We start from the raw sequence: 25,183 nt of genomic DNA on the forward strand, positions 1-25,183 counted from the left end.
GCAGTATAATATGGTAGATGACAAACGATCCTTATAAAACAAGAGAAAATTTCCATTCCATTTGCGTAACACTTCATAGTATACCCACATCAGTGGCGTATTTAGGGGGGTGGCTTCCGGGCTTAAGCCCCCCACGAAATCTTTCTTAGTATAGTAAAGTAAATGAAATATCTTGCAGAATTTTCACATTTCCAGGCAAAGCCCCCCCCCCCGAAAGTTAGCAAAGCCCCTCCCGAAACAAAATCGTAAATACGCCACTGACCCACATTGTACTTTTTCTTAAGGTACAGTAGAGCGTGAGCACCAAATACACAAATTTACAAACTTACGACTACTTTCACAAAGTTTAGTTAACCAAAAGACCCGTTTGTTGAAATGTGTATTAACTATCATAAATCTGTAATAAATGTGTAATAATGTGTAATTTAAAAGTTCTCAATTATAATTCGGGTACCCTATGTTATTCGGAGTTTTTACACAAATAAATAAATTACTTTAAACTGCATGCCAATTATCTTTTATTTCATTTTATTTCCAGACTATGTTTCCCTGATGTTACTGTGTGACCCTACATATTTAAGGAATGTTATTCCTTCAACTGGCGAAAGAATCTGTCTTGATCCGAGTGGGTCACGTGTGCTGTGTAGGCAGCTTTGGTAAGCTCCTTATCAAGTAGAATAAAATAAGTGTGTTTCTTCTATTGATCTTTTTTTAAAGGTTATCAGTCAGGGATGTCATTAGAGAAAAATATTAAAGGCATCACGTTCACATTAGTATGTCGAAAACATGAATACAAAATTTCAATTAACATAATTGTCCATAGTATAATTTATTTTTAGTGCCTCTTTTCAGCATTGAGTCTATATGAGACATATACTGACAATTTGATGGGATTCGAATCAGTGTAGAGCTTTGTGACTACGGTTAGCATACGCACTTTCGGTCCGAGAAATTCCATCATAGACTGACTGTCCATGAAACTACGAGGGCGTTAAATATTTCAATTGGCTCCAAATTTTACCAAATCATACATGAAGACCTAGGCGTGTATTAGCGAAATTCCTCTCGAGGATTCTCACATAGTTCCAGAAGAACGCTCATGGCACCATCAGCAGGGGATTGAAGAAAACAGCCGCCAACGATCCGAAAATTCTGGGCAGTATCGTCATACAAAATGAATGATGGGTTTACGGGTACAGAAAACCGAGCTAATGTCATCCCATTGAAATCATCCTAAAAGGCCAGAGAAGGCCAATCCTTCTGAAAGTGTTATTGTGTTGCATTTTATTGGCATATTCGGCATGTCAATAAGGAGATCTACACAGCTGTGTTATGACGCGATTCCGTTCGACGTAAACGTCCGGACAAATGGGTATTTGGATAGCAGCATTTGCACTATGACAGCGGTCTGTGTCACACTTAAGGAATGGTGTTTAGCTTCTTGCAGAAATACAACATCACCGTCGAACACCATTGCTTTAATCATATGATCTAACTCCATGTAACTTTTTCCTGTTCTCTACTGTTGATGGTTGTGTTCGAAAAATCCATGGGTTCGATCCCCGTTGATGTCAATTCAATGAATTATCGTTAATTTATATATATATATATATATATATATATATATATATATATATATATATATTTGGTCTAGGAATTAATTCGTGCGGTTGGTACGCACACATTGAAGCTGTAGTACAAACACAAAATACATAAATACCTTAAGAAAAATATTGTCCATCGCTAGCCACCACTTTCGCCCATCTGTCAGGCAATGTACGGATTCCGTGGCGAAAGAAGTCCTCATCCTTGGAAGCGATCCAGTCAGAGACCCATGTTTCGATATCTTCTGAAGAAGTAAACCGCTGTCCAATCAAATCGTTGTTCATGCAATCGAACAAGTAGTAGTCCGAAGGAGCAACGTCTGGTGAATACGGCGGGTGGGGTAAAACTTCCCATCCGACATTTTCTAAATAGGTTTTGACCGGTTTTGCGACATGTGGGCGAGCGTTATCATGTTGAACAATAAGTTTATCATGTCTGTTCTCCCATTCTGGTCGTGTTCTGGCCAGAGCTTGCTTCAAACGCATTAATTGTCGTCGATAACGTTCTCCATTCATAGTTTCACCCGGTTGCAGCAGCTCATAGTACACCACACCTTTCATATCCCACCATATGCACAGCATAACCTTTGCACAGTGAATATCTCGTTTTGGTTGTGATGGACCTGGTTTCACCCAGGCCTTTTTTCGTTTAGGTTCTCGTAATGGATCCACTTCTCATCACCCGTAATAATTCGATGCAGAAACCCCTTTCTGCTCTGTCGTTGAAGCAGCAATTCGCAAGTGGTTTTTCGTCTTTCAACGTCTCTGTCTTTCAATTCATGTGGAACCCAATGTGACATCTTTTGAATCATTCCCATGGCTTTCAAGCGTTTGGAGACTGTTGTTTGATCAACGCCTAATGCTGCTGCAAGTTGTTCCTGCGTTTGACACGAATCCTGCTCGACCAATGCTGTCAATTCTTCGTCTTGAATTTTTTTTTGGCTGTCCAGCTCGCTCTTGGTCTGCCAAGCCGAAATCACCACTTCTAAACCGTGCAAACCACTTCTGACACGTTCGCTCAGCTAGAGCATGGTCACCATACACTTCCACCAAAATACGATGACTTTCAGTCGCACTTTTCTGCATGTTAAAGTAATGCAGCAGGACACCCCGCAAAAACACTTTATCAGGCACAAATTGCGCCATATTCACTTAACTACAAACTGGTGTTGTTGACGCTTTAATCCACTGCCCTATACTACGAACGATACGCGATGACAAGGGTTTGCAACACATGTGTGGATACACGGAACTGTGGGACGCTCCGTTCGTTGCGCCATCTCTTGTCCACCCGCACGAATTAATTCCTAGGCCAAATATAAACACATTATTGATGTGGTCTCAAGCTCTCTTGAGCGCTTTTGTAACTTTTTTTAATTAATTTTCTCTGTACAATAAACTCAGGTACATATGCAGACTTCCTTCGTAGCCGACATCCGCTACTTTTGTCTTTTACAGCAATTCCTTATTCTCTCCTGTCATTGCACCCCTTTGCCAGTATTTTGCTTCCCCGTGTGTCAGCTTGTGGAAATACAATGGATTGCTGATAGGGTAAAATTAAAACTTCCTAGTTGTTTTAATGAGTACGAAAGAAGTTCACAGACTCTTCCGTAATTTTGGTCACCGTCAAGAGTTTCATTCCGCCTTTTAGCTACATCAAGATTCCACGATGTGGTAAAATGGCATCAAAGAAGGTTTCAAGAAGACGTACGTATCTAAGGTTCACAACCTTCATGGACACCCGAGATGACGGTATCTTAGTCATAATTGTAGATGTTACACTAAGTACCAGTTTCCGTATTTGCAATTGGAAGAGACCGAAGGTGGGGCCCGAAAAACGAACCGAGAACAAAACTATCAACCAGAGAAAGGGATTGGAGAACCAGATTTCGATGGATTCACATCAGCTGATCGACCAGTGAGATAATAGATCTTCACCTGCAAAGCAAGATGATGTGCTAAACCGAGACTTGGGAACACTTTAAAAGCTCATACCCAAAGTAATTCACAGCTCTATACTTTAACTTTAGTCTGCAGTGCCTTTCAAAAAAATAATGTGTTCATGTTTTATTTAAAATTCTATAACATCAAATGAGATCCCCTAGTAGATTATGTGTTACTTTTGGCATTTTGCTGTCAAGCCTGTTAAATCTTTAAGTAAATCGTGTTTTATGAGCCTATACTCACTTTATGTATAATAGCTTTAGCTATAACTCTATAACATACCATTTAGGTTACGTTTCATTACCCTCAATGGCATTTGAAAGGAAACTATTTGACACTATTGAGAGCATTTAGGATAATACAAAGGAGCTCCGGCGCATTTCACAGTTTTAATAGACCATTTGCTGAAAGAACATACAATTAATATGCAATTAGACACCTTGGTTCCAAAACTAGCTATATTGACAAGATCATTGCAAAAAATACTGATCATTATATCCAAAGTATTGTCTTTTGCATAGCCGGAGCTAGGGATTGTCTGCTGGGAGGGCAGTGGGGGGCAGACTTTTTGGTCGGTCTCGGAGGTCTTGGTAGGTGGCCATCTTATAGGTGACATTTTTATTTTTTTCCCAAAAAGTTGGGAGGCAATTTCCCCCATGCCCCCCCATATCTCCGCCCATGGTCTTTTGGTACATCAAGGCTCATGTCCTTCGGTACAATCATCGACCTATTCATAAAAAAAATCAAATTCTAGTAATGAAGAGCATCTGAATGTAGAAATAGTGGATGCGTTATAAATATACTGGAGTATTTGCTTGTCATCTTCATTTCTATGTAGCAGGGTAAATACAGGGTTCATTATGAAAGTAATGAGCATTGCTTTAGAAAAACTGTTTTATTGTTCCGATTGTTACAAATCTTTAAAATTCCTCAAAATACGCTCCTTCTGTATCGATACACTTCTGGAGACGTGTTTTCCACGCCTGGAAAGCATGTTTAAAGTCGTCGACTGAAATGGCTTTTAAAAACCTTGTAACATGGGCTTGAATGTTTTGCACGGAGTCCCAATGTCTTCCTTTGAGGTGTCTCTTCAAACGGGGAAACAAAAAAAGTCACTAGGAGCCAGGTCAGGACTATAGGGGGGTGGGGGACCACTGGGGTTCTGCTCCGGGCCAGGAAATCGACGACGGTGAAGGCGGTGTGACTTGGTGCATTGTCGTGGTGGAGTTTAATTGAGTCTTTGATGTCACTTCGAACGCGGGCGACCCTGCGTTTCAGTCTCTTGAGCACTTCTAGATAAAAGCCTGCGTTGACAGGTTGTCCTGGTGGCACAAACTCGAAATGGACGGTTCCTCGAACGTCGAAGAAGACAATGAGCATGGTTTTGATTCGGAATTTGCTCATGCGCGCCTTTTTGGGGCGGGAGGAGGATGAGGTGTGCCACTCCGCACTCTGGCTTTTGGATTCTGGATCGTATTCGAACATCCAGGATTCGTCTCCAGTTACGACCAAGTCTAAAAAATCCGGATCACTTTCACACAATGCCAACAACTCCTTGCAGCGCAAAACTCGAAGTTCTTTTTGTTCGTTCGTCAACACCTTCGGCACAAGCTTCGCACAGACCTTGCACATTTGCAGGTCATAGGTCACTATCCCATGTACCCCAAATGTTGACATGTTTAGGGTGTCCGCGATTTGCTGAATGCTCACACGCCGGTCTGAGCGCAACACTTCACGCACACGGTTAACGTTGTCGTCGGTCCTGGTCGTTGTTGGGCGTCCAGAACGGGGCTCGTCGGCTACCTCCTCCCGACCCTCCTTCAATGACTTGTGCCATTTTCCGACCTGGGATCTTGACAAACACTCCTGCTTCTAGGCCTCTATCAGCATCTGGTAAGTTTCAGTAGCATTCTTACCCAACTTGACGCAAAATTTTATGTCGTAGCGTTGTTCGAGCGAACCCTCCATCGCGCCGTGTTACAACTTGTAAAAACGTGCTCCATGCGGATCGACATCCACACGCTGTCACTGCTCGCAGCAGACTGACTCCAGGCGCGTTTCGAAGAAGAGACCACCCACTACTTTCTCCGCGCCAGCAGCGCGCTCTGCGGTGGATTGTTGAGTCAGGGTAGCATCATGCTCATTACTTTCATAATGAACCCTGTAGTTTCAAATATTGAACATAAAAATTATTTTTATACACGGAAAACATAAATGACCTTCCCGCTAACTTGTTTTATTCGTGTACGAAATTATTTCATGGGATGCAAGTCACTCCTGGAAAAATGACTTCACTGGAAGAAGAAAAAATTGCCAAAGAAATTTAGGAGGGCTGCAGGTGCGGTGTTCCTGGCATATGCTATCCCTGGAATAAGCAATCACCCCTACACATTTTTTCGTCTGACTGTAATCTGGGAATTTTAGTAATGTTTTCTTTATATTATTTTATTGTTTCCTTCCCTCGGTGTTTTACACTCCAATAACTTCATCAAACACATTTTGGAAAACAAAAGCGAAAAGATCTATTGCAATTTCACGTCACAAATGACAACATTATCTAATCGAATTCTCTGCTCAGATTTCAATTGCACTAAAGGGTCATTCTGCTACTGTAGTCTCAAACAGTTGTTATGAAAATTATAGCTTTTGCTATAGTTCTATAGAGGTTTTGTTTACATGACTCATACAAGCAGATCTATCTGTGTAGAGTACAAAGTAGCTAGGAAACGAATACGTACATTGATGGAAGGAACAATTATTTTATTTTTGCACGATTATTTTTTCTACTTCTTCCGTAATGTGTGCTGGGTCAGTTATAACTCTGGGTGGCGTAACTAAAAGAAACTTTTCCCCAACAAACAGAGGTTTTAAACTTCTTTTTTTTTTAATTATGAAACTAAAGTTATATTTGTTTACAGTTAGTTACTGTACTTGAATTATTCAGAGTTTATTTCTGCCACCTCCAAGTTTGTCCTCCATTCACTAATCACCATTCCTCGTTTAAGGAAACATTCCGAGAACAAAACTTGTGTCCACAGAGTATAAGCGGCTCATTTAACATCTGTGTGCACTCAGAAGGAATAGCACAGTTGATTTAAAAAAAAAAAAAAAAAAAAAAGCTCCCAAAGTGTCTTTTTCTAAGCTATGTACTCAGATTGGTCTAGATGCATAGGGTTTAAACAAAGCTTCAAAATACTCCAAACAACAACAACAACAAAAGTTCTAATAACCTTTATGGGAAGATAAAAAGGAAAATGCCCAAGGATTAACCCTTGTGAACCTGGCCCCCCCACCTCTCGGTACAAACGATTTCCGCATATCAATAAAAAGTACTTCGTTTGTACCGGTTTGTACCACAAATATTTTTGTTTGTACTGTACTGCAGTATGAGAAATTAAGAAAACAAAGTGGGGGGGGCCAAGTTCACGCAGCCCCCCCACATTGTCCTAGGATCGATTTATTTGTCTCTTTTGAAAAATTTTCGTTTGTACCGGATTGTACCGTAGTTTGTTTCGTTTGTACCGTTCTGGATTATGAAAAATTAACGAAACAAAATGGGGGCCCAGATCAAACAGACCCCCAAATCACGACTTAATACACCGGGTACCCATGATTTTTGTATATCATATGAAAGTACTTGGTTAGTACAGGATTGTACCACAAAGAGTTTTATTTTAGCCGTAATAGATTATGAAAAATTAAGAAAACAAAATTGGGGGGCTGTGTGAACCTGGCCCCCCCACCACGTAGTACAAACGATTTAGTTGGCTCATTTGAAAGATTTTCGTTTGTACCGGATTGTACCGTAGTTTGTTTCGTTTGTACCGTTCTGGATTATGAAAAATTAACGAAACAAAATGGGGGCCCAGATCAAACAGACCCCCAAATCACGACTTAATACACCGGGTACCCATGATTTTTGTATATCATATGAAAGTACTTGGTTAGTACAGGATTGTACCACAAAGAGTTTTATTTTAGCCGTAATAGATTATGAAAAATTAAGAAAACAAAATTGGGGGGCTGTGTGAACCTGGCCCCCCCACCACGTAGTACAAACGATTTAGTTGGCTCATTTGAAAGATTTTCGTTTGTACCGGATTGTACCGTAGTTTGTTTCGTTTGTACCGTTCTGGATTATGAAAAATTAACGAAACAAAATGGGGGCCCAGATCAAACAGGCCCCCAAATTACGACTTAATACACCGGGTACCCATGATTTTTGTATGTCATATGAAAGTACTTGGCTAGTACAGGATTGTACCACACAGAGTTTTATTTTAGCCATAATAGATTATGAAAAATTAAGAAAACAATTGGGGGGCTGTGTGAACCTGGCCCCCCCACCACGTAGTACAAACGATTTAGTTGGCTCATTTGAAAGATTTTCGTTTGTACCGGATTGTACCGTAGTTTGTTTCGTTTGTACCGTCCTGGATTATGAAAAATTAACGAAACAAAATGGGGGCCCAGATCAAACAGACCCCCAAATCACGACTTAATACACCGGGTACCCATGATTTTTGTATGTGATATGAAAGTACTTGGTTAGTACAGGATTGTACCACAAAGAGTTTTATTTTAGCCGTAATAGATTATGAAAAATTAAGAAAACAAAATTGGGGGGCTGTGTGAACCTGGCCCCCCCACCACGTAGTACAAACGATTTAGTTGGCTCATTTGAAAGATTTTCGTTTGTACCGGATTGTGCCGTAGTTTGTTTCGTTTGTACCGTTCTGGATTATGAAAAATTAACGAAACAAAATGAGGGCCCAGCTCAAGCAGGCTCTCAAATCACGACTTAATACACCAGATACACATGACCTCTGTATGTCATATTAAAGCCCTTGGATAGTACCGGATTCTACGGTAAAGAGTTTTACTTTAACCGTAACAGGTTATGATAAATTAAGGAAACAAAATTGGGGGTCTGTGTTAACCTGGCCCACCACCATGTGGAACATACGATTTAGTTGAATCATTTGAAAGATTTTCGTTTGTACCGGATTGTATCGTAGTTTGTTTCGTTTTTCCCGCCGTAGATTATGTTAAATTAACGGAACAAACTGGGGTCCCAATTCAAGCAAACATTCTAATCAAGTTTTAAAACACAGGATATGACTTTCGAGAAATTTGAATTTGTCATGGCAGGGCAACCTGGCCCGCACATGTTTGTTTTCTTTCCAATTCGAATCAAAACGTCACCAAAAATTTGTACCCAATATGTATCAATTTATTGCATCAAAGTTAGAATTTGTACCGCCATCAATTTCGAGAAATTTGAATTTTTAATGGCACGTCAGGCTGGGCTGGAGAACTTATTTTCCTTTTCAATTCGAAGCAAAAAACTACCAAAACTTGTACCCAATATGCACCAATCTGTACCACAAAAATTGAAAATTGTACCCCGAATTTTTTTTGAGAAAATTGAACTTTTGTTGGGAAGTCAATCTGGACAGCACAAGTCATTTTTCTTCTCAATTCCAACTAAACCGTTACCAAAATTTGTACACAATATATACCAATTTTTAGCACCAAAGTTAGAATCTGTACTACCACCAATTTCGACAAACATGCATTTTTATTGGCGGATTAAACTGGCCCGCACAACTCTTTTTCCTTCGAATTTGAATCGAAACGGCACCAAAAATTTGTAACCAATATGTACTAATTTTTTATTACGAAAATTACAATTTGATCCCCCATGAATTTCGAGAAATATTAATTTTTGATGGTGAGTCAAACAGGCCCACTCAACAAATTTTTCTGTTAAATTCGAATGAAAATATCAAAAATTTGTAAGAATTTTTACTCCCACCAATTTCTACAAATTTAAATTTTTGATGTGTCATGCTGGCCTGCACAACTTGTTTTTCTTTCCGATTCCAAGCAAGGCGTTACCAAAAATTTGTACGCAATTTGTACCACAAAATTTAGATTTGTACTCCCACCAATTTCGAGAATTGTGAATTTTAGACGGCGGATCGAAGTTACCCTCATAACTTATTTTTCTTTACAATTCGAATCAAAACGGGACCAAAAATTTGTACCAGATCTGTACCAATTCATACCACTAAAATTAGAATTAGCACCCGCATCAATATCTAGAAGTTTGAATTTTTGATGGAGGATCATGCTGGCTTGGGCAACTTATTTTTCTTTCAAATTCGAATCAACACGGTATCAAAAAATTGTAACCAATATTTACGAATTTGCAGTATCAAAATTAGAATTTATATCCCCACCAATTTCGAGAAATACGAATTTAGATATGCGGGTTAGACTGATCCGCACAACTTATTTTTCTTTAAAATTTGAATCAAAACTGTACAAAACACCTGTACCCTATATGTAACGATTTGTACCGTCAAAATTATAATCTGTACCCTCACTAATTTCGACAAAAATGAAATTTTCATATATAACGGGTGAAGCAGTGCCGAACAACTCTTTTCCCTTCCAATTCGAATCAAAATGGCACCAAATGTTGGTACCTAATATGTACCAATTTATACGACGACAATTAGAGTTATACTCCAACTAATTTCGAGAAATTTGAATTTTTGTGGAGGAAAAGTTTCTTCTCCACTGCTTTTTTCATTCTAGTTCGAATCGAAACGGTACCAAAAATTTGTACCCTATATGTAGAAATTTGTATCAACAAAATTAGAATTTCTACCCCACTAATTTCGAGAAATTAGAATTCTTGATGGTGGACCAAAAATTTGTACTCAATATGTACCAATTTGTACCTCCAAAATTAAATTTGTATCCCCAGTTATTTCGAGAAATTTGAATTTTTGGTGGCAACGTCAAGCTGGTCCCCACAACTTATTTTCTTTCCAATTCGGATCGAAATGGTATCGAAAATATGTACCTAATATGTACCAATTTGTACCACAAAAATTAGAATTTGTGCAACGACCAATTTTGAGAAATTTGAATTCTCAATGCTCGATCCAACTTGACGTCGAAACCTGGCTCACCCAACACATTTCTTTTATTAATTCGAATCAAAATGTTACCAAAAATTTGTGCCAAATAGATATTAGTTTGCGCCATTTATAAACACCGAAGACAAAATTATTTTAATATTTTTCTACGGTGTACCAAATGTTAGAAAGAATAAAGGAAAGCATTATCACAAAACAACTTGGTTGGGGGAGAGAGAGTCAAACATCTACATATGTTAGGGACTCCAAAATATTTATGAGTGGGTGATTTTTTTCTCCAACCATTTGTGATCATGGATAATATTAATTTTTATTATAGAACTCATTCAGAGGATCAGTTCTGTGAAATCGTCTCTATCCACTCATATCTCCGTTTCGAAAACAGAGTCTAAGTTCTAATTTTGCTTATACAAATTTTTACAAATTCAGTTACCATCAATAATACACTCCAGAGTTAAAATGTTTAATGGAAATAGTAACAAATTCATTTGCGAAGTAGTGATGTCGAATTTTAAAAAATGCGTTTCTCTGGTTTACCTTGAGATCAAATAGATACACATATTTGAGTAAGCATTTCAGATTTATTGAATTGGTGCAGGTACAATGTAATATTTTTTTGTTACAAATTGTCTAAAAAATTTGGACAAATTCATATGAATTCTGAATAAGCTTTTGGCCTGGAAGAGTTGACTTGGTGATAAATTGGCCCTTCGTTGAATAACAATTTCTAATCTTTATTCGTACATGTTTTTGCTCATGCAAATCATAAGCAAATTTCCGTTCCGTTTTTATGAATTGCGGGGAAATTTGTTTGCACGTTCTCGTTCGAATCGAATACTATTTTGATTGAATACAAAAAAAAAAAAAAAAAAAAAGGATTGCCATGCCCAGGAAGATTGTAAAGAAAATTTAAATTTCTAGAAATTGGTAAGGTTGGAAATTCTAAATTTGAGAGAACAAACTGGTACATACTTGCCACAAACTTTTGGTAACATTTTAATCCGAATTCATAAACCAAATGTGTTGCGCGAGCCAAGTTTCGACGTTAAGTTGGCTCCAGCATTGAAAATTCAAATTTCTCCAAATCGGTGAGGGTACAAATTCTAATTTTATAGGTAGAAATTGATACATATCGAGTACACATTATTGGTACCGTTTTCATTCGAATTGCAAAGAAAAATAAGTTATACGGGCCAGTTTCACCCGCCACCAGAAATTATCATTTCTCGAAATTAGTGGGGGTACAAATTCTAATTGCGGCGGTAAAAATTGGTACATATTTTGTTCAAATTTTTGGTGAGGTTTTGATTCGAATTTGAAACAAAAATAAGTTGACCGGCCAGTTTGACCTGCAATTTAATTCATATTTCTTGAAATTGGTTGCTGTACAAATTCTAGTTTTGGTGATACAAGTTGTTACATATTGGCTACAAGTTTTTGGTACAGTTTTGATTCTAATTGGGTAGCAAAAGGTTTTGTGCTCTCCAGTTCAAGTCCCTCGAAAGTTCCTCAAGTTCCTCGAAATTGATGGGGCTAGAAATTCTAAGTTTTGTTGAAAAAGTTGAACATATAGGGTACAAATTTTTGAAACATTTTGATTAAAATTGGAAAGAAAAATAAGTTGTGTGAGCAAGTTTGACCTGCCAACAAAATTCTGTCTGACGTGACTTGCCACGCTCCACGAAATTTCTTGAGATATAAATTCTAATTTTGGTGTTACAAATTGGTACACATTGGGTACAGAATTCTGGTACCGTTTTGATTTGAATTGGGAAGAAAAAGTGTGCAAGCCTACTTGACTCGCCATTAAATATTCAATTCTCGCGAAATTGGTGAGGGTGCAAATCATAGTTTTGGAGGTACAAATTGGTACATATTGTTTACAAAGTTTTAATACAGTTTTCATTCAAATTAAAAAAAATGTGTTGTGTAGGCCAGTTGTCGTCATACTGATCCTCCATTACATCCCAATTTTGTCGAAATAAGTAGTGTGTACAAATTCTAATTTTCATGGTACAAGTGGGCGCATAGTGGGTACCGTTATCATTCAAATTTTTTGATACCGTTATGATTCGAATTTGAAAGAAAAATAAGTTGTACAATCCAGTTTGACCCGCCATCAAAACTAAAATTTCTCGAAATTGGTGGAAGTACAAGTTCTAATTTGGTGGTACAAATTGGTAAGTATGGGGTACCAATTTATGGTGTCATTTTGATTCGAATTGGAAAGAAAAATAGTTGTGAGGCTCTGCTCCACCCGTTATCAAAAATCCAACCTTTTTCGAAATTGATGAGGGTACAAACTTTAATTTTGGCGTTACAAATTTGAACATATCGGGTAAAAATATTTGATACCGTTTTGATTTGAATTTTAATGAAAAATAAGTTGTGCGGGCTAGTTTAACCCACAAACCTAAATCTAAATCAAACTAAAACTCATTGTGTTACAATCCGCTACTAAAAAAGTACTTTCATATGACATACAAAACTCATGTGTACCTGGTGTATTAACTCGTGAATTGAGGACATGTTTCATCTGAGCCTACATTTTGTATCGTTAATTTTTCATAATCCAGGACGGTACAAACGAAACAAACTACGGTACAATCCGGTACAAACGAAAATCTTTCAAATGAGCCAACTAAATCGTTTGTACAACGTGGTGGGGGGGGGGGCAGATTCACATAGCCCCCCCAATTTTGTTTTGTTAATTTTTCATAATCTATTATGGCTAAAATAAATCTCTTTGTGGTACAATCCTGTACTAACTAAGTACTTTCATATGACATACAAAAATCATGGGTACCCGGTGTATTAAGTCGTGATTTGGGGGCCTGTTTGATCTGGGCCCCCATTTTGTTTCGTTAATTTTTCATAATCCAGGACTGTACAAACGAAACAAACTACGGTACAATCCGGTACAAACGAAAATCTTTCAAATGAGACAAATAAATCGATCCTAGGACAATGTGGGGGGGCTGCGTGAACTTGGCCCCCCCACTTTGTTTTCTTAATTTCTCATACTGCAGTACAGTACAAACAAAAATATTTGCGGTACAAACCGGTACAAACGAAGTACTTTTTATTGATATGTGGAAATCGTTTGTACCGAGAGGTGGGATGGGGGCAGGTTCACAAGGGCCAAGGATTAACCTATAGTAAATCTTTATTCATACTAAGAGGAAAAAATTCTCGGATCATTTTATCTGGAAGCCCTTTGTAGGAGAGAGCCATTTATCGCGCGTATCCCCCCTAAATTAGCAGAAGAATACTAAAGAATCGCGATTTTAACGAAAACATCAGATTAGTCTAATCCTCCCCCACCTAGATTCTCCTGCTCTTATATAGTAGTCACAACCAACGGTCATCAGCCAGACGCTTGGTTTAAAATATTTTAAAATAAAGAAAAAAAAAGCAATGTTAGCGTTCGTAATTGGCTCTCCCCTAAGTGAACTGTTAAAAAAATCTGTTTCGTAAAGGAGGAAAACTGCTGTTTGTTAACAATTAAGCTAAACAAAATTATATTAAAGATAAGGATTAATATACTGTAGATTATATATACTATAATAATTAATTTACCCGGCCGGAATTTCTTTCTAAATTCATTTTAACTAAGAATACATAAGATATACAAGAATAATAAACAAAATAGTAATTACAAATATTAATAGCAGCTCCCTAAGAGGAGAATGTATTTCTGATTATCATAGTTGAAAGCTAAATGTGTTTCGGAAAATACAGTATTTAAGAACAGATAAGACTTTAATGTGTTGGGCGATTAGTGCGTTCTGTCTTCCTGTCAGAGAGTTCGCACAATATTAACTACTAAATATAATTATTTGCTGTTGTTTGTTCTCATTAGATTTTTAGTCTGAAATTATGAATATACGAAATAATAATTTATTCAGATATTAATAAATTTTAAGCACTTGCTCCAACATTAGCAACAAGTGTGTTTTCTCGTCAAAAGATGTTCTCCACTAGCAAGATATCTGTGTTGCATACTCATCCACAAAATCACTTTGATGTTTTGTACTTACTGATGAGATATGCAATTGTAAGTACAATAAAGCAAAGCACAATTCTAAGCTAGTAATCAGTTTCTTCCAAAATGTGATGATGGTACATTGATTAATAGACAAAGACAACATAATTGAAATACCTAATATTTTAAGAAGTGTAGACTCTTTAAAGCGTTTTGTCTTTACAGGCAGATTCTCATTCGTCAGATCTACCAATCAAAGGTCTTTCTTTGAATCTAAAAATACTCCCTAAGGAATCAAAATGATGGAAGAAGGAGTTCCATGTGTTTAGAAGGAGTAATGGATCTAAACTTACTTTGGATATATTCTTCGCAGAATGGAATTAAAGAAAAGAACTGATATTCTTTGTGCCATGAGTACGAAACCTACAGAGATAACTTGTGATGCAGAGGGAAAATGTGTACATATCTTCACATTACATCTTCCTTAATTACATCTTCAAGAAATGCTTGGGTTGGATGATTAAGAGAATAATATACCGCCTAACTTCATATTATAGGAAGAAATTAGTAAAATATACTGAAAAATACAGTTCGATAAAGCAGATAGCTTCGACATGATCATGAGTAACACATCTATGAAACAGATACGATAACTCCTTGCTTTGAATGCACTCATCTTATGTACTTCTACTATGCTTAAAAAAAAAAAGTTAATTTTAAGACGGGTTCCATAATTTTTGTGATCCATTTATCAGAAGATTGTAACGGAACTAAATTTGGAGAAGAAACATTCAATATAAAACCATTGCATTTGGAAAAACAGTTGCTCTTCTAATTTCAAAGGGACTTACCAGGTTTTAAATATAAAAGAAACTAAAACTGTGTAAATCGATAATATCTATCACATACCAAGACTTTTTTTTTGAATTGCCATAAATGCCAATGTAAAGTGAAAAACAAGTTAATTCAAATAAACGACCAGAAAAATCTAGAAAAGATGAAGTTGAAAGAATATACGATTGTATACAACCTTCGTCAACACAATATTTTTCTTCTTTTTTCCATGGACATAACGTTGTTGAAGATGGAAAAATATATCCTCAATCAATTATAAACTACATGGAGAGGAAGTTCCGATATGAGATGGAATACTTCGAAAACTTCATAATACACTTACACCAAGACAATATTTTGTACAAAATATTTTATGACTAATTGCATGTGAACAGTATACACGAAAACTCAAAAATTATTGAGGTTTCAATTGTGAATAAACAAAGAAATTCAAATTTTTAACTTGCAGTGTTCATCCAAAGAAGAATCTAGAGTACAAAGTTGCTTCTCAACGCTTAGTAAATGATTGTCGAGACATCGAACAACCTCCCGTGATTATTTTAGGGAAGATTCTGTAATGTTTCAGCGCTTATGATTGACTGTTCAACACTCTTTAACCTCTTCAAGACTTTGCTATTAACTCTTTATAGTGCATTTGAGATGATCATACTCAATATTACATGCAATTAGCAGAAGATTCTAACGTTACATGTTCAAAGAACTGAAATATCCAGTACCTGCAATGAAGTGTCGTTGTTACTGATGGATATTACAGTTGTGGATTTTGCAACCAGCTTCTACGTTAGAACTGCTGCCTACGCCTGCTTTAAATGCTATGGATGTTAGTAAGTATAATGTTATCTAAACATTAAGTTACTGTAGCCTCTTTCTCTTTATTTGCAGAACAAGAAACAAGCTTGTTGAAGAGTCAAAAATTATATACATACAATCGTTTCAATTGTGTTTCAGGAAACTCGCTGAGCAAGTTCAAATTTATCACAGTTCCAGACTCTCATAAACTCCTTCGAAATGACTTTCCCGAAGTCAAGAGTTAGTTAAATCGCTTTCACTTACCCGAAAGATGTGAATTCATCTTATTTGGTGGTAATTGTTAGGCAATCAAAATAAATCATTCAGAAGACACGAGTTAAAAGCTGTTAGTCAATTTTACACACACCTTGCTTTCACCAGTAAAAGCTTCCTTAGAATTGTCCAGTAGCACAGCCCAACGCCCTAATCTCTCTGATGTTTCTGATCAATTTCTGTATAATCATTGCTGAACTTGGTCAGGGAAAGCAGATGGTGATGGCAGTGTTGCTTTTACTTAGCGTTTACCCTTGCCCTGCCGGTGGCCATGGTCCTGGTGCAGTTCCATACAACGGATGTCGTAGCCATACAATGTCGTATTTCATTTGTATAAATTGGGGATAGAACATGTTGTGAATAAGCAACATTAATTTTGACTTGTGTTTCGACCTTTCCTCTATAGCAGGAGAAAGCAAAAGTCATAAAACCTTTCGAGAAACCTTGAATTGATGTACCAGGTTACATAGACTTTTTTGACGAACAGCTCTGTAGGTGATGGCCGACCTTTTCCACAAACCCTTGACCTTTAGGTAAATTTAAACTTCCTGCATTATCACAACAAACTTCCAGCGGTACTAAATAGGTGGCGCTCGTACATCCTTCTACCCTTGCTCTTTTGCTTCATAATGTTAACGCATGCAGCTGCCCTTGCGGACAGTTTACAGCCTCAATTTGTGATGGATTGAACGACTCACTGTGATTGGGCCACATGCAGTGGCGTATTTAGGGGGGTGGCTTCCGAGCTTAAGCCCCCCCCCGAATGAAATATCTTGCAGATTTTCACATTTCCACGTAAAACCCCTCCTGAAAGTTAGCAAAGCCCCTCCCGAAACAAAATCGTAAATACGCCACTGGGTAACCGTTTCACCGTAACATGCTGAGGTAGTGGATTCTCATAGGCAGCCATATCTCAGATCTTCTTTTTATTACAGATTTTGTAAGTTCCACTGATGTCCTCTTTGGATGCAATTCTTTTGGTAACAAGAGTTGTAGAGAAGAATGCTATGCATAACGTTTAATGAAATCACTAACAGTGGCCCGTCTCATGACAAAGCCATTATTTTGACACTGTTCTACTATGAAGGATATGTTAAAGTTTCCGTGGGTCAAAGCCATGACGTATCTTCTTATCGGCATTTTGCCTTACTACAAGACCTTCACTCTGCTACATAAGTGAGAGGTTGATTCACGTTGCGTACAGTTTTCTTGCTCTGTAAAACCCAATTTGACAGGTGTCACTGTATTCAAGTTGTTTGGCTGGAAAAAGGAACCGTTTCTGTACTGGAGTGGAAGGAGGAGTGAACTCAATGCTTTGAACTAACTACACACATTGTTTCTTGGAGATGGTCTTTTAATTATTTATAGTTTACTTTTATTAGTTATGTTTATTAGTTATTCATTTATTGAGGTGTATGATCCATGATTTTGACTGACAAGATAAAAAGAGCAAGTAAAAACAACTGCAATGAAAAAATGATATGAAAGGCGTTATCCGTTGATTTCTAAATTGTTGATATTGATAATGTTGAATTCCAACTTAAATATAATACAGTGAAACTTGTCTTTAGTGGAATCGAGCGGGACTTGTAAAAATTTCCGTTAAAGTCAGGTTTCCGCTTAATGGAGGTAGAATTTTCCTTAAAAATATATGCTTATAACGGACATACTGGGAAAATATATTGCTGTACGTACGTTGTTCAATTACAGTACTTCTTTCTTCTACAACTTAATACACAAAATCTTCAGATACACATAATATATGCTATGCACACGTTACCTTTATTTTTTCCAATAGTTAAGTAGGGATTTCAGTATATATTGCTGCTTGGCTGCTCCATTTTCCGCACACACTTTAGCCTCAGATACTACACTTAGTAAATCAGAGACGTTTTTCCGTAAGGAAAATTGTCCAGAAAGATTTAACAAAGGAACGAAGAATTTATTGCAGATAGTATAATGTATATGTTTGCCCTCACAGGATGTCTAAAAATTTTCTAAACGCTGCAGTCCAGAACTCAGAATTCTACGTTAAAGGTTTATGTTGCCTTCCGTTGTCCACATAACACAGTTTTCACTTAATGAAGGGAGTTTTAGGCGTTTTTATACTCCAAAATTCATGAGAGCGTGAAATATTTCCGTTTAAGACAGTTTTCCGTCTAATAAAGGGTCCGTTGAAGCCAGGTTTTACTGTAGTAAACAAGGTAAGAAAACTCTTACAGAGAACGTATAACTTCTTAAATATCATTGAATAAAGTGAACAAAACTTTAATATTCTTCATTCTTTTCAGGTTTTAGATGTCTTCAGAGAAGAAACTATGGTTGACTCACCTTAATCTTGCGAACTACCTTGAAATTCAACATAAAGAAGAGCCAGATGTATCTCTTCCCTCTCAAGAAAGTAAGCTTTCTCTTTATCTTTGTTTACTTATAGGCATTTCTTTTACTCCCAATCTCTCATTAAACGTGAAATCTTGGTTTCGATTACAAAGGGTGTAATTTTTATGTATATTTTTAAAATGTTACTCATATTCTCGAGGTTCTCAGCGCTTAATGTTTCTTTCTATTAACGGTTTACTAATTTGTTATGCTCCCATCGAACCACAGGGCCTTCTTGCAATGTATTTCATGAAATATGGTATCGAGCTCGATTCCTGACGAATGCATAGCATTCTTTTGTTGTCTCACCATCCTGATACAATCGGGACCATTGGATTAAAAGGAAACAAACTCCAGTCTATACAGAACGAGACAAGAACGAAGTGATGTGAGGGACTGACCACACACCAACTAACTGAAATCCGTCTAATCGGCCATAATACTTCCTGGGTTGAAATAATAGAAAGAAAAAATAGCAATGGTTATTATTCATTTAGCTGTTATTAATTGGTTAAGTTTAGATTTAGCGTCCCTCTCAGTATCGAAGCTATATGAGACATGAACCTACAGTGTGTGATCCGAACCACATGATCTCCATCCGGGAATCGAACCCGGAACTTGGGCATCGAAGATGCGTATAGCTACGAGGGAGCTTAGCGATATTATTAAAATCACTGATTCTACATAGTATAGGGGTTTGGAAAGAATTTAACCACTTTCCAATACAGATAGAAACATTAAAAAAAAAAAAAAAAAAGAGAGAGAGAGAGAGAGAGAGAGAGAGAATAAATGAAATACAATATATTTTCGGTTGTACGATTGGAACGTCTGCTCTTATGTTTGCAGGGGAAACCATTCTCTATAATGCAGCCAATAGATAAGCCGAAATCACGCGTACGACGTCACAAACTCAGTAGATGTTCACGAAACAAATTGAGGTGCAACAGTCAGTCAAGATTAAGTGTATTCTTCAACAGGGTTGTTTGAAAATGCATCATGGAGAGCACACAGCTGTGAGTGCTTACTCTTTACGAGTAGAAACTATGACTTTTAACACACAATTATGAGTAGTTATCCTTAAACTGAGACATTCTACTATATAGTCGCGAAAAACATCAACAGTACATTTTCTGGCCTGTAAGTAGGGATTGATAAATGATAACTACAGCAATCAACAAAAGGGATTTCTGATGAGCCCCTCAGCAATATCGTGGAAGCGGACATTGGAAAAAGTGCTCGTGCCATTGCAGACGAGTTGGACGTAGACTCTACCACTGTCGTTCGGTGTCTTCCTGTAATCGGTAAGGAGGAACAGTTGGAGTGGGTGTCACATGAATCGACACTGGGCGACAAGGATCCTCATCTGGTAGTGTGCAGTTCTCTGAGTGTACTTAATAACCGGGAAGATTTCCTACATCAGAGTGTCAATTGGATGAAAAACGGTTCTGCTGTGACAATCACAGACGGTCAGGACTAGTTGGATCGTGATAACGTCCAAACTCACCTCTTCACCCGCATCATGTTTTTCTCCATCGAGGTGAAACCGTCATTGCTGAGCATTATAGTGGAGAACTCCATCAAATCACCGAAAACTCGTCCACAACCATCAACAATGAGTGACAGATATGATATATTTTTGTTTCACGAAAATGAACTTCCATATTACTCTTGAAGGACCGTGAAGACTCTCTACAAGTTGCAGTGTGAAACCATTCCTAGCCAACCATATTCTTCTGTTCTGCTGACGATTCTCCTATCGACTATCGTCTCTTGTGGCACCTTGATCACTTCTTGGCAGGGAATCCATGACAATCGGACGGTGCAATGTGCATATATACATATGTGCAATCGGGCGGCACATATGTATATATGCATATGTGTGTGTTGCGTCATGACGTTTGTCAGCAGTGGAGTACTTACATTTTTTGCACCATCTTCGAAACAGATATATTGTCATCGTTTTCATATTTGGTTGGGTAGTAAATATGATTTATAACGAAAATAATGCGAAGAACTAATCTCGTTTGGAATTTTTGGATTGATCATAAACTATGTTCTCATACTTTAAATTGGATTAGTATAAGGAAACAAAAGGAATATTATTTGTTTTATAGTTTTAGTCCTTGAAAAATTTTGCTTTATATTTTCTAGTTTTCTAGTTCTAGTTTTCTTCCACATAATTGTGAGAATAGAATCTCGGTGGTATAATATTCTCTTTTGGCTTAAAGTATGGTACTTTAATCTCGGGCCATGTGTGTTCAAAATTAATGACATTATTCCCGGAGATTCTCCTATTTTTTCCACTCCCTAACTTGTTTCCCCAAACTTATTCACGTGCATATATCAACTAAAATTTTTTATTTCATTTTCTTTCTGCAGCACAACTCGTCCCATGGAAAATATCTTGGGTAGTATATTAAACGGAATCACCTTCTTTTGTATTTAGTCATATGATTGGTGTGAACCAGCCCATAATGCACGGTCATTTGGAAGCCTCTGTCAGTGTGCCTTTGTTAGTGTTTCGTAGCTTTTGCAACCGGTGTCTTCAATTATCTAGTGTATGTACTATAATCTAGGTCTTACCCTAGGATTCTCTCCCTCTCTAAATCCTTCTAGCAACCTTTTAACTAGTCATCATAACTTAAGATGTCTTCACACCAGATATTCCTCTTTTCTCGTATCTAATTCTTTTCAATATTTTCTGATTTGTTACTTTGTCCACTCTCGGAATTTTCAAAACAAGTCTGTAGCACCAGTGGTCGAAGTGAGACCCTATGCGATGGTAAGCCATACCGCCTCTGGTTTTTCAGTAATGAGGACATACCGTCTCTGTTTTTTCAGTGATCAAGACAATATTTAAATAGCCGGTAAATTGAGCCAAAATCATAATAAAACATACCGCCTCTGCTTTTTTTCCACTTCGAACACTGTGTAGCACCACATTTTAAAGGCTGTTATGCGTTTCTTATCTTTTGGCCGAGCATCCAGGTCTCGCTACCATTTAAAAATAAAGGTAGTTAGCAAGCTCTTGTGAATTCTCGTATCAATATTACAGAAAGTAAATATATTCTGTTTACTGTTGAAGGTGGCTTTAGCTTGATTTATTCTACTAACAACTTTTACCTTTTACATCTGGTGTTATGTTACAACCAAGGCACGTGAAAGCTGATACATTCTCCAACTTCTCAATAAAACTTCTTAACTTTGTTTTGTTCTTGCTTGCTACCATTATCTTTGTCTTAGCTGCCTTAGAGCAATTGATCTTCATATTATAATTTTTGAGTAGTTCAACTAATCATATTAAACATGACCTCCTACTCTTGTTTATCTTCTGCTAATACAGCCATGTCACCGGCACTTCCAAAGAAATCTACTTTCTCACTATGTATTCTCACTCCTTTATTTTATTTTATTTTATTTTATTTTATTTTTTTACTTATTTTGTCTCGTAATTCGTCCATTCTATTGAATATATCCATTAAATAGAATAGGTGATAAAGAACCTTGCTTACACCTTACCGGGAACCTCGCAGGATCCCTTCCTTACACCTTGCTTGATAGCATCTTCTCAATATATTCGCCACATCTCACCACAGTGGTTTCATCTCTATACAATCGTTGTATTACCTGCCTATTTCTATAATTTAAGCTCAACCTTTTCAGCATTCTAAACATTATTTTCCAATCAACTCGACCAAGTGACTTTTCCACATCGACAAAGGCAATATACGTATACTTATCTTTCGTATCCTCTTTTTCAAGATTAAATGCAAACCCAATACTCCTTCGCGTTTCTCCTTCCTCTTCTGAATTCAAATTAATCATCTGAATGATAGATTACAGCTTTCTTTCAGTTGTCCATAGAACTTTGGCCGTTAGTATTTTCATCAATTTACTGAATTCATAGTTCTATATCGTTCACATTTGACGCCAGACGCTGTTTTGCGTAATGATACAGTAAGACACTTTTTAAAGCCTTCCAGAAGTTGTTCTATGGCATAGATCATTTTGCACCTGGCGAAACAGATCATTATGTATTTGACAACCTGTGTCCTTGATAAGTTTTGTTGGAACGATATCAATACCTCCTTTCTTCTGTTTGTTTATGGTCTTGTCAAATTCAGCGCGCAGTGTACAATCTTCTTCCTCATCCTGAGCAATCTTATCTCCCTCTTTCAGTTCATTCCATCGTAGAACTTTTCGATGTACCATTTTCGCTGAATAAACGTATAATACAGAGTACATTCTGTGAGCCACTTCAGTCAAACATAAGTATTCTTTGAATAATACATATATTCAGTACTAAATTTTGATATAGAAGAGAATATAAAAAAATATTATATTGTCGTTAAACCTTACAAGCAATAGACAATGTCCAATTAGTATATAAACATAAATAAGATTATTCATCAGTAATAATAATCAACCATAATATACAAAATTCAGTGGTGGTTGATGTAGTAACAAAATATAGTAAACTTCGTAATATTACAGAGATGACGAACCTTACCCCGAGCTGACACACACTTTTTTCTTTTCTTTTTTTTTCTTAAAATATATAGTTTAGCATATAAGTCCATATGTTAACTAATGTTACTGAATACTTTGTACTAGGTACATACTTAAGTGTTCTGTGGTAAAAGGCTAAGATGTCATGGGCTCAGTTTTATAAAATGTTAATATTGATTTCATTATCATAATCATAATTTCTCACCATCATCTTTGTTCCTAAGTTTATATATGTGAAATGTAAAATTCAAACAAATAAAATTAGTTAATATTAAAAAAATAATTTAAGCGAAAGAGGTATTGAGAGTACGAAAGAGGTTGAGAAGTGACAAAAAAAAGGGAATAATCTACAGATATAGTTATTTAGGGCATTATTGTTTAATAACTTTATCTGGCCTGCAGAAAACTACTCTTTGTACTTATAGTGTCTGAATTTCTCAAAATTTCAGTCTACGTTAGTAAATAGATTATAATCATAGTGAATAGAGTGGATTGTCCATACATTGAACTACAAATCCTTTAAAACATTCAGTGATTTACTATCCTGATTTGAAAAAGATTTGTTCGTGAAAAAATACATTTATCTTTTTCTCTTGGTTTTCTTTCAACGCTTTCAATTATAATCTGCATTAGTTCTTTGGCCCTTCTGATGATAGTTTGTATTTGGTAACCTTAGTTTGCAGTTAATAAAATAATATATAACACATAAATAAGCAAGCAATTGTTAATTTTTACATGTATACTATATATTATGTATGGTTTGAATTAAGAATAGATTTCTATTGTTTCTATTTGTTTCTCATTATAAATGTGTTTAATAGTTCTCAATATTTGGCGAGTTTTATATCTATTTCTTTTCAAATTTTCAGATCACTAGGGGTATGCAGAACTGATTTTAGGTTACGTAGCTTTGATTAAATGGGGTGGTCGGATCAATGGGTGGGTGGGGATAGTGTACCATCAATCTTCAGACTTCAAAGGGTCAAAGGTGAAAAGGGTCAAAGGTGAAGATTGATGGTGGTTGGATTAACAGACAGGGGAACAGGCAGTGGAAGGAGGGCGTTTGGGCCGCTGGACTGACGGTTGGATGTAGTTACGTCTTTTTTTTTTCAAAATCGGCACTTTACATATTGATCTTTTTTTTTCTTGGGTGGCATTAGATTGGGTGCGTGGGATGTCTTACAGAGGCAATGCCAATTAAATCCTAAGAGACATCCCAATTAAGAGGCAGACCGGTATTACTCTGACACACACACATCTACACATAGACATATACACGTACGACACCACTTCCATGCACGCATACACACGTACATATGTATAAATATATTAAACTATACGCCCCCCATCTACATCACTAACACCCCCACCCCCACAAATACATACCCATCCACACACACACACATACATACACATATAGATAGATAGATAGATAGATAGGTATGAGACACACACATTTTGACGCGGGAGATCCGGATCCGATTCTCGGCAGGAGCTCAAGTTATTTAGATCTAATGTTAAACTGTAGCCCATGTCTCATATAGCCTCATTGCTAACGAAAGAATGCTAAACTCAAAAATCTAACACACACATACACATTTGACACTGCGACACCCACATCCATTACGTCATTTCTAGAAGATACTTGTTAACTGAATCCTGGGGATATCCAAGTAATCTTAACTTTTTCGATGACTGTGCCTTATAGTTTCGTGCCAACAATCATCAAACATTAATATCATTCCAATCGCATCTACAAATAGTTATGAATTTATTTTTTGGAAGTAAGTCTGCTTCTTACAGTTTTTTTCTCCATTCCTAAAACCGTACAAGAACACCATTCAATTTACATAATATAGAGAAATGATGTCGTAAATTAGTCTTCTCTTTCA

General features: G+C 36.9%; 1 long non-coding RNA gene across 1 annotated transcript; it reads left to right on the forward strand.

Moving 5' to 3' along the window:
- Positions 1-558: 558 nt before the first annotated feature.
- LOC145663622 (uncharacterized) lies at positions 559-25,183 on the forward strand. The gene is made up of 3 exons (XR_014127199.1): positions 559-656; positions 18,695-18,804; positions 24,161-25,183. It is a non-coding gene; the product is annotated as an uncharacterized LOC145663622 (long non-coding RNA).

Source organism: Thermobia domestica, chromosome 11 (assembly GCF_964235325.1).
Source record: "Thermobia domestica chromosome 11, izTheDome1.hap1.1, whole genome shotgun sequence".
Classification (NCBI taxonomy): domain Eukaryota; kingdom Metazoa; phylum Arthropoda; class Insecta; order Zygentoma; family Lepismatidae; genus Thermobia; species Thermobia domestica.